Here is a 20,440-nt window from a genome sequence, read left to right on the forward strand (position 1 = left end):
TTAAAAATATTCTATTTTTAGGAATATATTCTGTGGAAATCATCAGAGAAAGAGATTAGGATTATATTACAAAATGAACCACTGAATTGCTATCTAAAATAGCAAAGCATTAGAAATAGCATCAATGACCACCAACAAAATAGAATTTCTCAATAAAAAATGGTCCATTCATGTGATGGAATATTACACAGCTATTCAAAATATTATTCTCAATACTTGGTCATCATCAAATATACTCATAATTTAATTTATGTATTAAAACAGGCCATTCATTTGCCCAGACATTTGTTTATGAAATGCTTATCACTATTTTGATACATGCCTATTTTGGCAGTACAGTTTTGTGCAAAACATTGTCCTTGCTCTCATGAGGATTTTAGCCTAGGTATAGAGTTAAACAAAGAATCAGGCATTTTAAATGTGATATTGTGTGTGTATGTGTTGAGATAAAAGAGAAAGGTGCTAAGGGAACACAATAAAAATTTGGTGAGCATAGCTTGTTGAGTCAAAGTCAACTGTGACTTGTCAAGACTTCCTCAATGGTTGTCTAGGATGAGACAAGAAGTATGAGTAAGATTTAAGCAGACAAAGAATGTTTGGAAGAATTTTCCAGACAGAAGAAAAATTATATGCCAATGTCCAAAGAAAAACACAAACATTTCTTATACAGTATGATTTGAATTTTCCATAAAGTACTCCAACATACTAACAATCATTCTCTATGAGAGGTAGATTTTTGGTTGGTATTTATAACTTTTTTCTCAGTTTTAAAATTTTTATTAAATCTTGTTTATGACAAACATGATTTGCTATTAAATTAGGAGTAATTAACCTTACAAATTTTCAAAAGATTCAAAGGATTAGAGGAGACTGACCTTCAAAAGAAGTAATCAATACTTAAATTTATTCTGTATACTGTTCATGAGTCCTCTTGTGTTTAAATGCTTTAGCATCAGGATTGGGGTATCAATCTATTAACCAGTTTCACGTGTTTCTCCTAGTAAAATTTGTGACTTCAAGTAGCATACCTTGATGATTAAGCATAAGGTCATATAGCAAAATACTACCTAGTAGCATGTTGGTCTCACTCATGCCAGGGTCACAAGGCTATAACAAAATTTAAAGATGGGGTAAAGTGTTAGTCTAATTAGCTACCTGAATGCCAGAAGAAAAATCAATAATTGCTCAGAGGAACTAACTATTTTTTTCAGAGCTGGTTTTACAACTAGGCTGTGTATAATGCATAGGTAACTGACTAGGTGATGGTAAATACACCAGTGTCAAGGAGGGTCTTGGTCTGAAAATACTAAACAAGCTACCTAATTTCCTACTATAATGCAAATGGACTTCCTCATGTCTTGAAAACTTTTGTTATTTGAATTTTCCCTTAAATAAAAGAGACAGATTATTTCTATTGATAACATCAGCAACATAACCTACAAAGCCAGATATGTAAGCATCTTGTCTGCCATAAATGTCTATATATTATGCTGGTATTAGAGAGGTAAAAGATATTATACATGACCTCACAAAGTTTCACTTACTTAGAGGAGCATATTAGGGAGCCAAGATATGGGTTTATGCACCCACCAGTACTATTAGTAACATATTTTAGGTTCTGCATACCTGGCACAGCCAGTAAATTCTTAGGGAGGGCAAATTAAGCCAAGACCATACACAGACACTGGAGGTCACAGGTGGCTTTCTGGAGATGACACTCTGAGCACTTCAGTAAGGGGATCTATAGGCAAGTAAAGAGTGACATTCAAAGAAGCATTTGTTGTGTGTAAAGACATTGTGGAAGGTAATTATAGTTTACTTCTATTATTAATTCCATTTTTATTATTGCTTTTACTGATTCATGGTTGTGCACTTGCTTTATGATCATTTTAATAGGGGTTTCATGACTGATTTTAACCTACCCTGAAGTATGGATAAAACTTAATGTTTTTATGCTGCAGTTACATTCCCTTGATTGTAGACAAGATTTATCTCCTTTAAACATTGTACCTTGCTATTTTACTCAAAAGCAAATTGTATTAGTTATCTATTGTTGCATAACAGATTACCTCAAAATTAACAGCTTAAAACAAACAGACTTATTGCCTCACCATTTCTGTGGGTCAGGAGTCCAGGCATGGCATAGCTGGGTCCTCTGTTTCAGGGTCTCTCACAGGCTTCAATCAAGGTGCTGGCCTATGTCGAGGACTTATCTGAACACTTGACTGGGGAAGAATCTTCTTGAAAGCTTACTTACACAGCTGTTGACAGGATTAAATTCCTTGTACTGTGTGAATGGTAGACTGAATTTCCTGCTGGATGTCAGAGGTAGCTCTCAGTTCCTTTCCACCCAGGTCTCTTCATAGGGCAGTTCATAAAATGAGCAGCAGGCATTTTGTTAGGAAGGCAAAAATTACAATCATGCGTAATAGCCCATCAACTGCTGTATTCTATTAGTTAGAAGAAAGTTACAATTCCTGCCCACTCAATTATACAAGGACATTAGTAAAAAGAGGAAGAAATCATTGGTGAACCACCTCAGAATCCATCTACCACACAATTTTACAAGTTTTATATGCTTAAGTGGGATGCATAAATTATGGTAGTAACACAGAATTTTTAATTTAATACAGGAATTTACTTGAGATATCCTTGACTAGAAGATGTGGTAAGAATATTTAGATTGCTAAACTAGTTACTGGTTAAAAGTAGACTATAGTATAAACTCTAGATGCTCTACTAACTACTATACAATGTTAGTCAAATCCTCAACTCCACTTATGCCCAATTTCATTATCTATAATATCAAGAGATTGGACTAGAAATCATTTTAATGTTAATATCTTATTACTGTGCATCAGATACAGTAATCTGAACTTCTAAGGCAAATTTGGCAAAAGGGTGTTTTAAATATTTAAGTGGAAGTTCATTTTTTTTCTACCTTTGCAACTCTATATGAAATGAAATTTGAGACAATGTTTGTTCTCTACAGTATAGAATATGCCATTTTAAAGTATGGGTAACCAAGCTGAGGTTGTGCTGATTTTTTTCAATGATTTTATAACCTACATTGTGCTGTTTTGCAACCTAATTATGTAGTCTGTAAGATGTAGAACTCTGTACACATAATCAGAAGCAGTGTCCCTGGATTCATTCAGAGAACACAGATTAGTACAAAGGTAGGATGATTCAATTGTGTATTATTGGGGAGCAGCTGAGTTACAACATTTTCATGAAGTTTGACATGTGTACAAATGGAGAAAAATAAAAGATCGAAAGTGATAGGAAAGGAATCAGCCACCACTCTGTTTAGCAGTAGAATCAAAGATACTGGACAAATTTCATTCACCTGCCCTGCTGTATACCTGCACTTGCTATCTAACCTCTCTCAATAGCTTCTTTTTTTCCCAAAGAAAATATCTTATCCAAAGATTTCAGTTTTTCTTTTGGGAAACACTAAGGATGGAGTTGGGGGTGATCTGACTATGCTCATGCAATCATTATTCAACAATGTACTGTCCTGTAGGACTCAAAGAGAGATGCCAGAAAGGTTATAATATCTCTTATTATATGGCTCAGCACACCACCTTTTCAAAAAGACTTTGTCAGAGTACTCAGCAACTCTGAAGATCCAAATGTAAACTATATATTCTTCCTGGAGAAGACAGTAAAAGGCATTGGTATGCAAAAGTGCTGAGCAAACAGTAAACACTGGAAGACCTCAGTAGGATAAAATATCATATGTCTTCCCAGTGAAAAATAAAAGAATGATCCTAGCTACTAGTGAGCATTAAAGATTCCAGGATACTTCTCCCAGGATAGGACTGTTAATCTATGTGTTCTGACAAAATTCAATTTTGGGTAATTGTCTTCTGTCTCCCTAAATCTCTTTTTCCTTTCCATTTATATTGAAAATGTCTCACTTTCTGTCCTAAATGGATTACACTATCACTCACCTAGAAGGGCATATTATAAGAAGGTAATTGTAAATTTATGTGTGAAATGCCAAATAATGTGCACATTCATAATACTAGTTCCTTATCATTATTATTATTAATTTATACATTGTTGCCTGCTAGAATATTTTGTTGTCCTTCCTTGGGTATTGTTTTAGTTTGTAGTTTTCTTTCAAGTTATCTTATAATCATGCAATATAAACTCTCAATTCTACTTCCTAGGTTAAATAACTTCATTTTGCCTTTGATTATATTGTATTTGGTTTTAATAGCATACATTTACTTATATCACACATAATTCCAACCATGTACTTAAGTATATCTGAAGTTGGCAGACACTTTTTAAGTTCCCCAAAAAGATCTGACCTTTTTAAAAAATATCAATCATCTACCCTTTCTCACCTCTAATTCATTTTTCAAATCAGCCTCAGAATAAGCCAAACCATCCTGTGAGATTTCAGAGCTTGCCAGTCTGCATTTATAAGGTTAAGACAAGCCTAACATAAAAAGAATATATGAAACTAGTGACTATCCTGTTATACAATCTGAAAGGCAAAGAGAAGGCTCAGTCTCTTCAACTTGCTACCTGAAATTATCTTCCTCACTTTCAAGTTTTATTAGCTTTTAAAATATAAAACCCCAGAGAGGTCAAATAAAACTGTTAACACTTGCACATGTATAGGGTTGAGTAAATTCCCTGTCCTTTCCTGAAAGCAATTTTAATAGGGTGACCAGTGAAAATATAACAAGAATTCAAGTACTCGCGAATAGGAAGAGACAAAGGATGATTTCATGGAGGCAAAAAGAAGGACTGCCCAGAAAAGATCAGAGGTCTACTTCGTCCTATTTCATCTGAATCTGACTCAGTTAAAAGTTTAGGCTTCTTTTTACTTAAGTGACAGGTCTCCCTCCTACTTATTGCCTATTGCAAATCCACTGGATATTATTTATTATGTTCTTAAGAATATTTCTGCATAGAACTTGACAATATAAAAATAGCTTGAACTTCCTTAAGTTGAGTGAGGGCTATACCAGGCTTTCTTATTCCGCTAAAGCCTTTCTCTAACATAATCCTAAAATAGGCCCTTGAAATTGCTAATAGATCTGTGGGAGTTTAATACATATTTTTGAGAGGAAAAATTAACCATGTACAGTGTACAAAGAACATTCCGGGGCTTCCCTGGTGGTGCAATGGTTGAGAGTCCGCCTGCCGATGTAGGGGACACGGGTTCATGCCCTGGTCCGGGAGGATCCCACATGCCGTGGGGTGGCTGGGCCCGTGAGCCATGGCCGCTGAGCCTGCGCGTCTGGAGCCTGTGCTCTGCAATGGGAGAGGCCACAACAGTGAGAGGCCCACGTACCTCAAAGAAAAAAAAAAAAAAAAAGGAACATTCTGATTGAAAGGTACTATATAAATGAGAGACATTTTTTCTTATCCTGTTCACACTAGAAAAAAATTGTTGAAAACTGACCATGGCATGTCTGTATATAGAAGATACTGAAATTTTAATAAATGTGATTCAGATTCATGTAGGAGTACAGACTGGATCTTAAATCAGATGCCTCCATGAGCTATTAATTTAATCAAGTAAAAAATAATAATATCAGAAAAATCTACCTTTATTCTGAGATTTTTGCATGAGAGTCTATGTCTAAAATCTTACTGTAGATTGACTGAGTTCAGCTGAAAAAAATACTTAATTCACTCAGATGGCTGTATATTTTCTTTCCTGACTCAACCTGTGATACTCACATTAGCCCAATGTAGGACAGAACATCTGTATCAACAGGAACTGTTCCCACGCATGAACTGATCTTGTAGGGCTTTTTTTGGTTAACTTGGTAGTAAGAATTAATAAGAAGTTCTCATGAAGCTAATCTACAGAAAATTCCTAGGGCTATGTAAGCCATTAAAACCTCAATCCTATGTATCTTGGGACTTTGGTGGAATTTCCATTGCTAATTAGAATGACAAGAGATATATATGTATATGTGTACTTGTGTGTGTTATAGGAAGGTATATGTCTGATGGAAAACATATTCTACTCCAGACAACATCTGCCTCATAGTGCCAAAAATTATAAATTGACAAGAGCACCTTATTTTAAAAAGTTAAGTTAGTGGTTACATACTAAAGTTGTGTTACCAAATAGGGAAAAATCTATGAACAGTGATGGGAGTATATTGTTTGTGGTTTTTGGACCACTGTAGCATCAGTTGCACACTAACCTAATGGCAAATATCTCCCCAACTGAAAAATCTCTAAGGAATTTATTATAGTAACTAACTTCTAACATTCATAAAAGGAAACAAACAAAAAAATAAAATAAACACACATCATCCTCACCAAAGATACCCAGAAGAAATGAACAGCAAAAGTGTTTCCAGAGTTTTGGCCATATCCCAGGCATTTTATCTTTAAATCATTTATACTTGGCCTTATTTGTATCCAATTTGGTTTGCAAACATGATCTGAAGTTTTTATATTTGTATTCATTGGCAGAATTTGTTGTAAAACCTCAAAGAAACCTGTCCAACAAGCATCACATTGCATCCTAATGTTTCTTGTTCAGTTCAGTCCATCATTCTCACTTGCTCATTGATGGATACAATGCAAGGAGACAGGAGTTACCTAAAGTGATGTGACACAACATGACACATCAATCAAGGATTGTTTGAAAAAGGATGCAGTGCAGAGTTTTCCAAGTTTTGTCGTTTGGAAGAGAAAGGTTTAAATTTGTCTTAGGAAAAAGAAGATGAAGGGTCGATCCAATGTTGCTTGCTGAGTCATAAGGAAATTGAATTTGCTCTAAGGAAAGAAAGGTAACCAGCAGAGATGATGAAAACCCTGAGGAAAATGTTCAAAATGAGCTCATCATAATCGTTTCATGTTGGTGAGTTTGTCAAGGCTTCAAAGGGAAGGATGGTGGGAACTGAGATTGTTCCGCAGTTGAAGTGCATACAGAGAGGTTTAAATTAACTTCTGAAATCTTCAGTGATCCTCAAAAGAATTTAATTCCTTAACTTTGGATAAATCTTGAAAGGAGGTAGGTAATTGGGATTATTCTTTGGCAAGAGCATTATCCTGCTCTGGAAGGAATAGTACCAAGTTCCTCTATTTTGTTTGCATTCAGGGATGGGATGTGGTACAGTACCTACCAAGACTCCTCCCTGCCTGTTCATTTCACTCCAGCTGCTAAGTAAAGTCTTCTGTGAAACTTGTATTGATCACCCTAAGAGTAACATGTGCCTTTCTTCAAAGCAATTTAAATGATTTGAATATGGGAGTTTTGATATATACAACATTCGTCATAATGTGATATAGTATTCTGGACTCTAACCTTAATCTTCAGAGGTCTAAAGATAAATTTGATTTAATTTCTTACTTGCTGTCTAGTAATATGCAATGTGACAGTGCTAATACATCTTCCTTTTATATAATACTAAACAGGGTCATCAGGTAATAACAGGTCTCTCTCTCTCTCTCTTTGTTTAAATGTATAGTCTTTGCCCTTTATTTAGTCAATATCTATATCCTAAGTATGTGTATTTCTGCCTAATTTAGTCCTTTAAAATAAGGTTGGATCTTAGTGATCCCCTTGATTCTAAAATGTTTGAACCTTGACTTTTAGCAATTATGGGAGGGAGCTCAAAATCATGTTAGCCCAGATGCTTAATGAGAAGTTAGGAAAAAGCCTAGAAAAACTGACCTCTTCAAATTAGGAATAAGACTTTTATGAATGGATAATAACCTCTCTGATAAAGTAACAAAGGTGAATGAAAACTAGGTACAAAAAAGTAAAATGCTATTTTGGAAAAGACTTTAATTTTATAAACTTCATTCAAAATAACCCATGAGATAGGTGAGCCATGCCCATCCCCTAGATCTCATGGTGTTGTTGGCATCAATACTCTATTGGTCTTTGACTCCTTTTCACTACCAGAGAATGTCTAGAAGTGGCTTCTGAAAAAAGGACCCACTTCTTCCTCCATAAGAGTGGGTAAACCATGAATATCAGGATGGACATGATCCTTGCCCTCATGGTGCATATAGTCCAAAGTGAAAGAAAGGATTTGAACACACATGCTAAATAACTTCTGAAAACAGCATGTGTGCAAAGTGCTACACAATGATTGCTTGTGCTATGGAAGAGTGTGGTGAGGCAACATAACCTAACCAGGAATGAAGGTAGAGAATGTTGTCAGTATCCCAGTAACAATTCTTTCCTACAAGAATATGAAGAACATAAGTAATAATCAAGATTTCAATGGGATTATAAGCACTGTCTGACACTGAAATCCCTTTTTAAAAATCCCCAACAAATGATTTTTAACTTTCTGCATAAAAAATTCAAGGAGTGAAGAAATTTATACTCCCCAGGTATTTCATTCTGTCTTTGGCCAACTTGGTTATGTAGTAAGAGGAAATTTTCGACTCCATGTTCTGCCTTTTGATCTGAATTCTACCACTATAAAAACAAGGAGAATTAGTTCAACTTTTATCCCACATGACCATATCAAAATACTGCAAGAAGACTATCATATTTTCCCCAAGATTTTTATTCTCTTAAGCAAAATTCCTTTGATGGAATATTCCCAATTTACTTAGTAACCCTGACCATCATCCTAAAAATGGGATATAATTTGTTTGGTTTCCCATGCTAAAATGTAGTGAGCAAGTTTAGGCTAGGTGTGCCTAAATATTTTTAAGTCTTGCAGATATATATATTTTTTAAATCAGAGTGTAGTATTTAACATTATTTTTTATTAAATTTCATCTTAATTAGATGCCACCTGATATTCCAAATAGGTAAGAACTTTTGGGTCTAATTCAGTCATCCAGTGTATTTCAGATGCCTGCGTGTTAGACTTGTGAAATATGGTTGTCTTATGTTCTACATAATCAGAAAATTGTGAAAAATTAACTTGGTAATAAATATGTAAGGAAAATGACTTTCTCTACCTCTGTATTTTCTGTTAATTTCTGGGGAGTGTTTTAGTTATTTGTGTATAACTAGCATCTATTTAAAATTATTATTTGAAAAACTGTGGACTTGGCCTTAGCCAATGAAAGGGGGGAATCAAAGATATATAACTATAAAACACTTTTACCTGTGAAGAATAGAGGAAGCAATGTAAATTTAGTGCCAGGCAGTTCATGATTCATTTACTATATCTGCTACACTAGCTATGTGATCTAGAGGACATCACTAACCTTTTCATCTTAATTTTCTGACATGGAAACACACACACACACACACACACACACACACACACACTCTTAATTATATGCCAAAATATTGTGTGAACTGAATGATTACACGCAAGTACAAGGCTCTTGGCAGTTAGATTTTCTCTCTTACCAGAAGTTTATAATAATCTGGAGGAGATGGACAATTCTACAAATAATAACATAATTTGAATGAAAGTGGTGAGTAGGTGAGAGGTAGAAATGTCCAGAGGGGTTATGTTTTAAGTCACCAACAAAATGCTTCCAGTTTTGAATACTGATGTGATGGTGTATGACAAATTCTGCCCTGGCAAAAGTAGATGATTGGAGGGCAGAAATATAGTCTGGAAGTAGAATCTGCTTTAGATTACACAAAAGAATATTCAGATGGTGCCATCCTTAACCACATGGTTTTCTGCAACCATAAGAATTCATCTTGCCAGCTAGATGTCTTCATTTATTAAAGTTACATTTCTCTCTTTTAATTCCAATTCCTTTTTTTTTTTTTGACTGCTGAGCAGATTTTATTTTTGCAGACAAGAATGCAGAAAGACACAGGAAGTTTAATCTTTAAACTGAGCTCTCAGGGGCGAGGTGACTCTCTTCCTGAAGAGGGCTGAGGCATCCTGAACTTCAAGAGGTCCAGGTTTAGGTCTAAGAAGGTGTATGTGCTGTAGTCATGATGCTTGAGATTCTTGTAGGTGGTGGTGTCAAATTGCTCAGCAAGGGCGGTGGCTTTTTGGTGGACTTTGCTTCTTGGGATTCGTTGGCAATCTCTTTTCATTCTTTCCTGATTCTGCAGAGAGAGAAACTATAGGCACAACTCCTCGAAACGCTCCTGCTTCTAGAAACACAATCTTCAGCACCCCGGCTCAACCTTGCCCCAGCAGAAGCGAGGCCACCATGGCCGTGACTCGGGCGCAGGCCAATCCTCCTTCAAAGTCAACAAATATATGTGAATAAGATCCTCATTTTCAATTCTTACTTTGTTCAAGCATGGATCAATAGAATTCAGTTTAACAGAGTAATTGCATTTACAGAGTATTGCTTTATGATATACATCGTATATATATACTATATATCATATATATAATTTTATCATTGCTTTATGATATACATAGTATATATGTACTATATATAATAAATATAATAAATACATGTGTATATAGTATTTCCCTCCCTCTCCTCAAAGTACAACCTTCTTTTTCTTTCAATCAGGAAGGACATGCTGCTACTGTCTATTGTTGCATCTGGTTCAGAGCACTGACTTTCAGCATGATCTTTTCAGGACAATAGAATTTCTCAGCATTTGTTTCTCACCTGAAAAGTGGCAGCTGGCTTTATCACCCTTTCCAAGCACTTCCCTGAATAAAGAACAAAGTTCACAGCAATTTTAGGTAGAAGCAACAAATAAGTGATTGCTAGATTCAAAAAAGCATTTTCTGAGCACTGCTGTGAATTACCATTTAATCTAAGCTTCCTCACATCCCAAGGACACACTCTCAACCTGAAAGGGATTGTGTTCCAAGAGTACAAGTACCCACTACTGCCAGACCTTACCAGCCACTTAAGCAGAGGCACTACACAGCACCAAACGTTTCCTGCTAATTTAATTTATATGAGCCGACATTTTAAGTCCCCAGATCCTTCGGATACTGAATAGTTCAAGTTTCTGGAACATCAGGACTCTTGTGCAGTCCCCAAGAAAATGTCTTCACATAGGTGTCTTGGAAGCCAGTTTATAACGGTTCTCTAGCAAAAGACTGTGTTGTGGGGCTTCTTTAAACCCAACATACAGAAGAGTAACTGCTACTGAATTTGTATTTAAAACATAGCTATTTATACTTTCCAAAACAATTTTCTGTATTATCATGTAATTATACTTCATTTAAAAAAACTATAAAGCAGGAAGGGCTAAAAAGCATTGTGTTTAATTTAGTGAGGAGGTGAAGGATATGGGTTGAGTGCAAGGACATTGGAATCAGAAAGAGCCTGAATCCCAGCTTTGTCACTTGTTGTTTCTTTCTTAAAGCTATTTATTCTGGCTTCCCCCAGTTCTTTGGTTATAAAATAGAAACCTTTTCATAGGGTTGTTTTGAGCAGTATATATTACCCGTTAAACACACTACATACTGCCCGGTATGTATTAGACACTCAATAAATGTTAAATGTTATTTATAATAACAGTATTGCTTTTTAATGGAATAATGAGACACAAAGTTCAAATGATGTACAAAAAGCCAAGAGATATGATTAGTGACAAAGCAGGATTTTGAAGTCACTCTCTTTCAACTCCTGTGCCAGTATCCTTAGCATTTCCTTAACATATTACAGGTTAGGATTAAGTGCAAAATAAATAGACAGTAAAAAGTCACATGTAAATACACAATATGGACAATTGAATATGCCAGGTTTTCTGCCTTGGAAAACCAGTAATTGTAACCTTTTGCCTAGAGGTTACAAAAGGCAAACTTTTGAACTTTTGAACTCCCAGAAGTTGTCCACTAGATTCAAATATTTCATTATGAATACACTAATATGAATATATGAATAAAAATTATGTAGTTCTATGTATATTATATTGATAAATTTGTAAATAAATGTGTTTCAAACAAAAAGGGTAATGGAAACATTTATATATTGGAGCAGTAAGAGAAACATGATTTGTTAACAAGAATTTTGAAGATTTTTTGCTGTAAATTTTTCTTTTGTTTTATTTTTTTCTGCAGTACGCGGGCCTCTCACTGTTGTGGCCTCTCCCGTTGAGGAGCACAGGCTCTGGACACGCAGGCTCAGCGGCCATGGCTCACGGGCCCAGCCGCTCCGCGGCATGTGGGATCCTCCCGGACCGGGGCATGAACCCGTGTCTCCTGCATTGGCAGGCGGACTCTCAACCACTGCACCACCAGGGAAGCCCCATGTTTTAATGAGTTTTTTTAAGAACAGAAGATATGTATGTTTATTTTTCAAAACTTGGGAGGGGAAAGAGAAAAGCAAGAAAGCAAAGAAGCAAAAATAATGCAATGACCAATTCTAAATTTGCTGTATCATTGTATAAACTTTATTTCACCCATATGTATATATTTAATATTTTGATTATACACATATATGTTTTTTTAAAAAACACTATGCAGGTTTAAAACACATTCAAATTAATGATATACAAGGACGTTTTCACAAATAATTTCATACATATGCTCTAAATGGCAAATAAAATATTGTATTGATAAATAGGTAGTAATTTAAGTACTAACATATTAAACACTTAGGTCATTTCCTATTTTTATCTATTAAAGGGACACTTTTACACAAATTACACAAAGCAATATTAACCTTTTAATGGAAATTCCTAGAAATCAAATTTCTGAGATAAATTCTTGGTGTACTGATAATGCTTTTGTTACATGGGGCTTAATATTTCTCACTAATAAGTGTTCCTATTGCAATATTTACATTTATATACATAAGAGACCTCTTAACCTGCACTTCAACTATATTGGGTATATACCCAATGTAATATTAATTTAAATATATAAAAATAACACCTCATTTTTTCTTAATTTGTTTCTTTGATTATCAGAGTAATTGAATGATTACCAGAGTAACCAACTGTAGTTCTTCTATGAATTGTTTATTTCAATTTCCCACTTTAAAAAATTCCAGAAACGTCTTTATCTAAATCTACTATTTATTCTCACCCTTCAACAGCAGCATTATTTGTGCTTTCTCTCTCTCTCTCTCTCTCTATTTTTTTATTATTTGTGCTTTCTCTTGAATCCCCACATCCCAGTTGGGGGCCTTGTTATCAAGGTCTCTTAACCTCACACAGTACCCACATATGCCAACAGCAGGATGATATCTCTTCTTCAAAGTTAATACTCTTAGATTCACTTTTTAGATTTATCCATATTATATGTTTTCAGAACTTTTTTTTTTTTTTTACATTTTGGCATACTGATGCTATTATTGGCTGGTTTTAATTTTAATGTTGATTTAAAATGATCTGATTTTTTATGGTTTCATTAAACAGTGTGGGGAGCAAAAGAAGAGACTAGGATAAATGATTTTTTTTTCTCTAACAATAATTTATTCGCAGAATGTTTTTTTTAACATCTTTATTGAGGTATAATTGTTTTACATTGTTGTGTTAGTTGCTGCTGTATAAAAAAGTGAATCAGTTATATATATACATATAACCGCATATCCTCTCCCACTTGCATTTTCCTCCCACTCTCCCTATCTGACTCCTCTAGGTGGACACAAAGCACGGAGCTGATCTCCCTGTGTTATGCAGCTGCTTCCCACTAGCTATCTATTTTACATTTGGTAGTGGATATTTGTCAATGCCACTCTCTCACTTCGTCTCAGCTTACTCTTCCCCCTCCCCGTGTCCTCAAGTCTATTCTCTAGGTCTGTGTTTTTATTCCTGTCCTGTCCCTAGGGCCTTCAGAAGCTTTTTTTCTTTTTTTAGATTCCATATATATGTGTTAGCATACGGTATTTGTTTTTCTTTTTCTGACTTTCTTCACTGTGTATGACAGACTCTATGTCCATCCACCTCACTACAAATAACTCAATTTTGTTTCTTTTTATGGCTGAGTAACATTCCATTGTTGTTTGGTTTTAAAGGAAACTTTATAAAGTATCTCATATGATTTTGCTATCTGTCAAATAAGATAAAATTTTAGAGTGTATGTTTTCTTTTATAACAAATTCGCAAATATATAAGATTTTAATAGCTTTAGCTCTAATCATCATTTAAGGAGAAAATGTTTTCTTGTGGAATAGTTTAAGTCCTAAGGCAAAATTGCTCTCACAGAGCATGAGTTAGCGTTTTAGGATTGTCAAAGAGTATGAGGTCAGGCATTCATAAATATCAATCTATGTCCCAGATATGGATCAGTAATTTTCTTCAGTTATTTCAGCAATGATGGTTGATGACCTAACAACTCATAACCTAAAACTCCTCCCTGACCTATTACCTTAAATTTCCTGGAAGATGGTGGAGTTATAACTCTATGTGAATCATTGAGGCACCCAAACTGCAAACTACAGGAGTTGTGGTTGACGGGTTGTTACTTCACTTCTGTTTGCTGTATGGACCTTGCTACTATTCTTATTCACAGTGAAAACCTAAAATCTCTGAAACTAGGGAACAATAAGATATACGATGCTGGTGTCAAAGAGTTATGTGAAGCTTTGAAGCATCCTAAGTGTAAATTAGAGAATCTTGGGTTGGAAATGTGTGAGCTCACCTCTGCTATTGTGAGGACCTGGCATTGGTTTTCACTGTCTGCAAATCACTGAGGTGAATGAACCTGGAATGGATTAGCTTGGACCATGATGGGGCGGTGGTGCTGTGTGAAGCCCTGATCAGTCTGAAATGTGACTTGCAGATGCTTGGCCTGAATAAATCTTCATATGATGTGGAAATTAAGATGCTGCTGACAGAGGTGGAAGAGACGGACCCCCACTTGACCATTTCACAGTCTCTGGATTGATTACAAGCACAAGATCAGGGGTGTGCTTGGCTGACGGGGAACATCCTGAAATAATCTTCTCACAAAGGCTTCCCCTTGGTCGCAATGGGTATTTCTCCTCCTGACACACCCTGTCCTGTAACTTGTTCATCAGGGCAGTGGGGGCTGTGATTTCAGAGCTCTTCCTTCAAAGTATTCTAGCAATATGATTGTGGGATGTGCCATCTGTGCCTAAGTCCTCTATGCTCCACCTTTAAAGCTCTCAACCTGCCTCGCAGTGTTTAGAAGAACAAATATATTAAATGGGTAAACACTTGGGAAAAGTGTTTACTCTCCCTCTCCTCTCTCTCATCTTGCTCCTGGTGACTCCTCAACCAGGCCTCCCAGGCTTCTGACCAAAAACCTTTGCTCTAACAATTCTCTCTGCCTGGAATACTCTTGTCCCAGATATCTGCTTGGCTGAATCTTTCTTCTCTTTCAAATCTTTGGTCAAATGTCACTGTCTTAATGCATCTTATCTGAGTCATCTTATTTATTACTGCAATTTACCTCTTCTGGCCACTAGACTCTCTTTGTCTTCCTTTCTGTGATCTACTGTTTCTTTTTAAAATAGTACTTATCAACTTCTAAAATATTATATAATTCAGTTGTGTATTATGCTTATCATTGATTATCTTTCCCTTTCTTCTAGAATCTCACCTCCATGAGGGCAGAGATATTTTCGTCTGTTTTTCATACTGATGTATTCCAAATGCCTTGAATAACTTTTGGAATATAGTAGATGTTCAATAAATATTTTTCAAATAAATAGAGATATCTTAAAGTAGATAGTCTAGAGTAGGCTCAGTAGTTCAATTTTTGTCTTCAGGTACCCAAGCTGTGGTGTGTTACATGTTCAGTGATTGGCAATTTCAATTCAGTGATAATAGGAATATTTACACCATTAAAATTGATAAACAATACAAATCATGACTTTTTATCCTCAAAAAGTGGTTTATCAACCCCTTCGAACCCAAGTTTTTCATTCCTTTATTTCTACCATGCTTATTGATTTGGATTTGGATTATTGTGCTTGTTACTTCATGATTAAAAGATGACTGCCACAACTGTATCATGACACTTTTTAAAAAAGATTTATGTGTTTATTCTTTCATCCCTGTTTTTTCTTTTTTCTTTTGCCCTACCCAGGTACGTGGGGAGTTTCTTGCCGTTTGGGAAGTCTGAGGTCTTCTGCTAGCCTTCAGTAGGTGTTCTGTAGGAGTTGTTCCACATATAGATGTATTTCTGATGTATTTGTAGGGAGGAAGGTAATCTACACGTTTTACTCTTCCACCATCTTGAAGCTCCTCCTATTGTAATACTTTAATTTATTTGTTTAGTGTCTATAACCCTATCTTACTCTTTGAATTTCCAAAGCATTAAGAATACTTTATTGTATTTGCATGTTTCAGAGCAAAGAACGTTAAAAATTTTATTGAACGAATGGATGGTTTAAACAATAATTATTATAAATCTTATGTGTGGCCAGAGAAATATGTTTTTTACAAAAAGGAGGTTATAAGCAAACACTAATTTAAAAAATAATAATATAAGAGAGCATAAAATTGCCTCCAAAAGTTATGCAGACAAAATTCACTAAAAATATTCAGAAAAGGGAATTGGTAAAATCTGATGTAATTATTATTAAGAGTTGCTGATGAGGATTGGAACATCATTTGAATGTTAATGTAAATGTAAAGTTTGCATAGCTTAGGACAGAATGACAACAAACAATTCCAAAAAGCACAGATGATTTTGAGGATGGAATAAAGCTAAGATTATGGTAGGAATTTAGGTTGAATGGTGCCTCCAGTTTGTGCTGAGTGGTAGTAAGAAGCACAATTTAATAGAAAAGGTATTATGAAAGATTGCCAAGTTTGGAATTACAAGATCAGAATTAGAATCTTCTTACTCACTTGTGACCTTCAGTAAGGCTGTTTTGATGATAATATTCAACAATGCACGTATAATTCCCTAGGATAATGTGTAAGAGATAGTAAGTGTTCAAAATTATTAGTTAAATGTAAATAGGATTAGAAGAAATGAGGTTTCCTTGGGACTTTATCATACATATAGTATGATTCAACCTTAAGTAATACTGACTTATATTAAGACTCCACAGTCAAGAAAGTAGTGCTTTTCCTTGTTCCTTTTGCTTCTACAGATATAGAGGCTGTTTCTTATGTGATTAGCAAATGGGATCAAAAATTTATTGTAATCAGAATTGTAACATAAATAGAAATAAAAAAACCTGTGCTTAATTTTCCATGTCCCAGGAAGATAACATCACTTTGGGGAAAAGTTCTTAGGAAAACATTCAGTGTCAAATCAACAAATAAAGAAACAAACAAATTAAGCATGAAAGTTTCCTTAAAAGAGTACACTGCTGGACTTTGAAGGAAACTGAAGGTCATCAACACAAACTCTATCAAATTATTGATAAGAAAAGTGAAACCTGCAAAGGTTAAGCAACTGCCTAAATCTACAGATAGTCTTGCATGATGGTTTTTAGGAGATGGCTTCACAATCCCCATGATCTCTAAACCAGTGTTTCCTTCTCACTCGTTCTAGGTGGGCATCTGTCAGCACAATAAGATCATGTGCTGCATCTTTATCATTAGACCTTTTAGGTAACTCACTTATCCTCAATGCAAACCCATTTTTAAGGCATAAAGAGATGCACAGACAAAATCCAAAATTATACTTGCAGCAAAACCCCTGCTATTTCAGTACATCAGCTACAGATTCAATAAAAGTAAAGTGGTTGTTAAGCTTTTCAGCTTGAATGGCATCATTTCTTACTGCACTTGGAAAAAAATGTGGTGGCATCAACCCCAAATCATAAAACCAGAGCATCTAACAAAAGATGCTGTGAGCCTGAACTCCATTATAATTTCAGATTTGGTGTGCTTCCACTCTGTAAATCACCTGAAATTTACAGCTGCACCTGCAAAGTCAAGTATGAGGCTGAACTCTTAGATAAACAGAATTGCTCACAGTATTCCCAGAATGTGCACTGTTAGCAAAACTGGGCCCTCAGCCTGAGAAGGGCTCTAGATTTACCCAAACGGGCTGCAATTATTTAGCCAAAATCAATTGGAGCTGTGGGAATTAAAAATATATAGAAATAGTGTCAATCTTTCAAGTATCTTAAAAGAATCTACACTAAGTTATGGGGGAAAGTGAATATTCCATAAGTCCTTTTTTAAAAAATAGCTTTATTGGAGTATAATTGCTTTACAATGGTGTATTAGTTTCTGTTTTGTAAGGAAGTGAATCAGCTATACATATACATATATCACCATATTTCCTCTCTCTTGTGTCTCCCTCCCATCCTCCATATCCCATCACTCTAGGTGGTCACAAAGCACCAAGCTGATCTCCCTGTGCTATGTGTCTGCTTCCCACTAGCTATCTACTTTACATTTGATAGTGTATATATACGTACATGCCACTCTCTCACTTCGTCCCAGCTTACCCTTCCCCTTCCCCATGTTCTCAAGTCCATTCTCTACATCAGCAAGTTTATTCCTGTCCTACCCCTAGGTACTTCAGACCATGTTGGTTTTTTTAGATACCATATATATGTGTTAGCATATGGTATTTGTTTTTCTGTTTCTGACTTACACTTCACTCTGTATGACAGATTCTAGGTCCATCCATCTCACTACAAATAACACAATTTTGTTTCTATTTATGGCTGAGCAATATTCCATTGTACATATGTGTCACATCTACTTTATCCATTCATCTGTTGATGGACACTTAGGTTGCTTCCATGTCCCGGCTATTGTAAATAGAGCTGTAATGAACATTGTGGTACATGACTATTTTTGAATTATGGTTTTCTCAGGGTATATGCCCATTAGTGGGATTGCTGGGTAACATGGTAGTTCTATTTTTAGATTTTTAAGGAACCTCCATACTGTTCTCCATAGTGGATGTATCAATTTACATTCTCACCAACAGTGCAACAGGATTCCCTTTTCTCCACACCCACTACAGCATTTACTGTTTTACTGTTTGTAGATTTTTTGATGATGGCCATTCTGACTGGTGTGAGCTGATATATCATTGTAGTTTTGATTTGCATTTCTCTAATGATTAACGATGTTGAGCATTTTTTCATGTGTTTGTTGGCAATCTGTATATCTTCTTTGGAAATGTTTATTTGGGTCTTCTGTCCATTTTTAGATTAGGTGGTTTTGTTCTTTTTTTTTTTTTTTTTTTTTGATATTGAGCTTCATGAGCTGCTTGAAAATTTTGGAGATTAATCCTTTGTCAGTTGCTTCATTTTCAAATATTTTCTCCCATGCTGAGTGTTGTCTTTTAGTCTTGTTTATGGTCTCCTTTGCTGTGCAAAAGGTTTTAAGTTTCATTAGGTCCCATTTGTTTCTTTTGGTTTTTAGTTCCGTTTCTTGAGGAGGTGGGTCAAAAAGGACCTTACTGTGATTTATGCCATAGAGTGTTCTGCCTATGATTTCCTCTAAGAGTTTTATAATGTCTGGCATTACACTGAGGTCGTTAATCCATTTTGAGTTTATTTTTGAGAATGGTGTCAGGGAGGGTTCTAATTTCATTCTTTTCCCTGTAGCTGTCCAGTTTTCCCAGCACCACTTAATGAAGAGGCTGTCTTTTCTCCGTTGTATATTCTTGCCTCCTTTACTAAGAGTAAGTTGACCAATGTGCGTGGGTTTATCTCTGGGCTTTCTATCCTGTTCTATTGATCTGTATGTCTGTTTTTGTGCCAGTGCCATACTGTCTTGATTACTGTAGCTTTGTTGTATAGTCTGAAGTCAGGGAGCCTGATTCCTCCAGTTCCATTTTTCTTTCTGAAGATTGTTTTGACTATTCAGGGTCTTTTGTGTTTCCATACAAATTGTGAAATCTTTTGTTCCAGTTCTGTGAAAAATGCCACTGGTAGCTTGATAGGGATTGGGTCGAATCTGTAGACTGCTTTGGGTAATATAATCATTTTCACAATGTTGATTCTCCAAATCCAAGAACATGGTATATCTCTCCTTGTGTTTGTATCACCTTTATTTTCTTTCATCAGTATCTTATTATTTTCTGCACACTGGTCTTTTGTCTTCTTAGGTAGGTTTATTCCTAGGTATTTGATTCTTTTTCTTGCAATGGTAAATGGGAGTGTTTCCCTAATTTCTCTTTCAGATTTTTCATCATTAGTGTATAAGAATGCCAGAGATTTCTGTGCATTAATTTGTATCCTGCTCTTTTACCAAATTCATTGATTAGCACTAGTAGTTTTCTGGTAGCATCATCAGGATTCTCAATGTACAGTACCATGTCATCTGCAAACAGTGACAGCTTTATTTCTTCTGTTCTGATCTGGATTCCTTTCAGTTCTTTTTCTTCTCAGATTGCTGTGACTAAAACTTCCAAAACTATGTGAATAATAGTGGTGAGAGTGGACCACCTTGTTTTGTTCCTGATCTTAGAGAAAATGGTTTCAGTTTTTCACCATTGAGAACGATTTTGGCTGTGGGTTTGTCATACATGGCCTTTATTATTATGGGTTAAATTCCCTCTATGCCTACTTTTTGGAGGCTTTTTATCATAAATGGGTGTTGAATTTTGTGAAAGCTTTTTCTGCGTCTATGCACAGGATCATATGGGTTTTCTCCTTCACTTTATTCATATAGATAAGCAGATTGATTGATTTGTGTATACTGAAGAATCCTTGCATTCCTCAGATAAAATCCAGTTGATCATGG

The 20,440-nt window shown here is 35.4% G+C and overlaps 1 protein-coding gene and 1 pseudogene across 1 annotated transcript in view; one reads left to right on the forward strand and one right to left on the reverse strand.

Moving 5' to 3' along the window:
* LRRTM4 (leucine rich repeat transmembrane neuronal 4) overlaps positions 1–20,440 on the forward strand; it is an 872,383-nt gene that overhangs the window by 736,280 nt on the left and 115,663 nt on the right. The gene's annotated exons all lie outside the window — the stretch shown is intronic.
* Positions 9,770–10,091, reverse strand: LOC136134091 (NADH dehydrogenase [ubiquinone] flavoprotein 3, mitochondrial pseudogene; annotated as a pseudogene).

Source organism: Phocoena phocoena, chromosome 14 (genome assembly GCF_963924675.1).
Source record: "Phocoena phocoena chromosome 14, mPhoPho1.1, whole genome shotgun sequence".
Classification (NCBI taxonomy): Eukaryota; Metazoa; Chordata; class Mammalia; order Artiodactyla; family Phocoenidae; genus Phocoena; species Phocoena phocoena.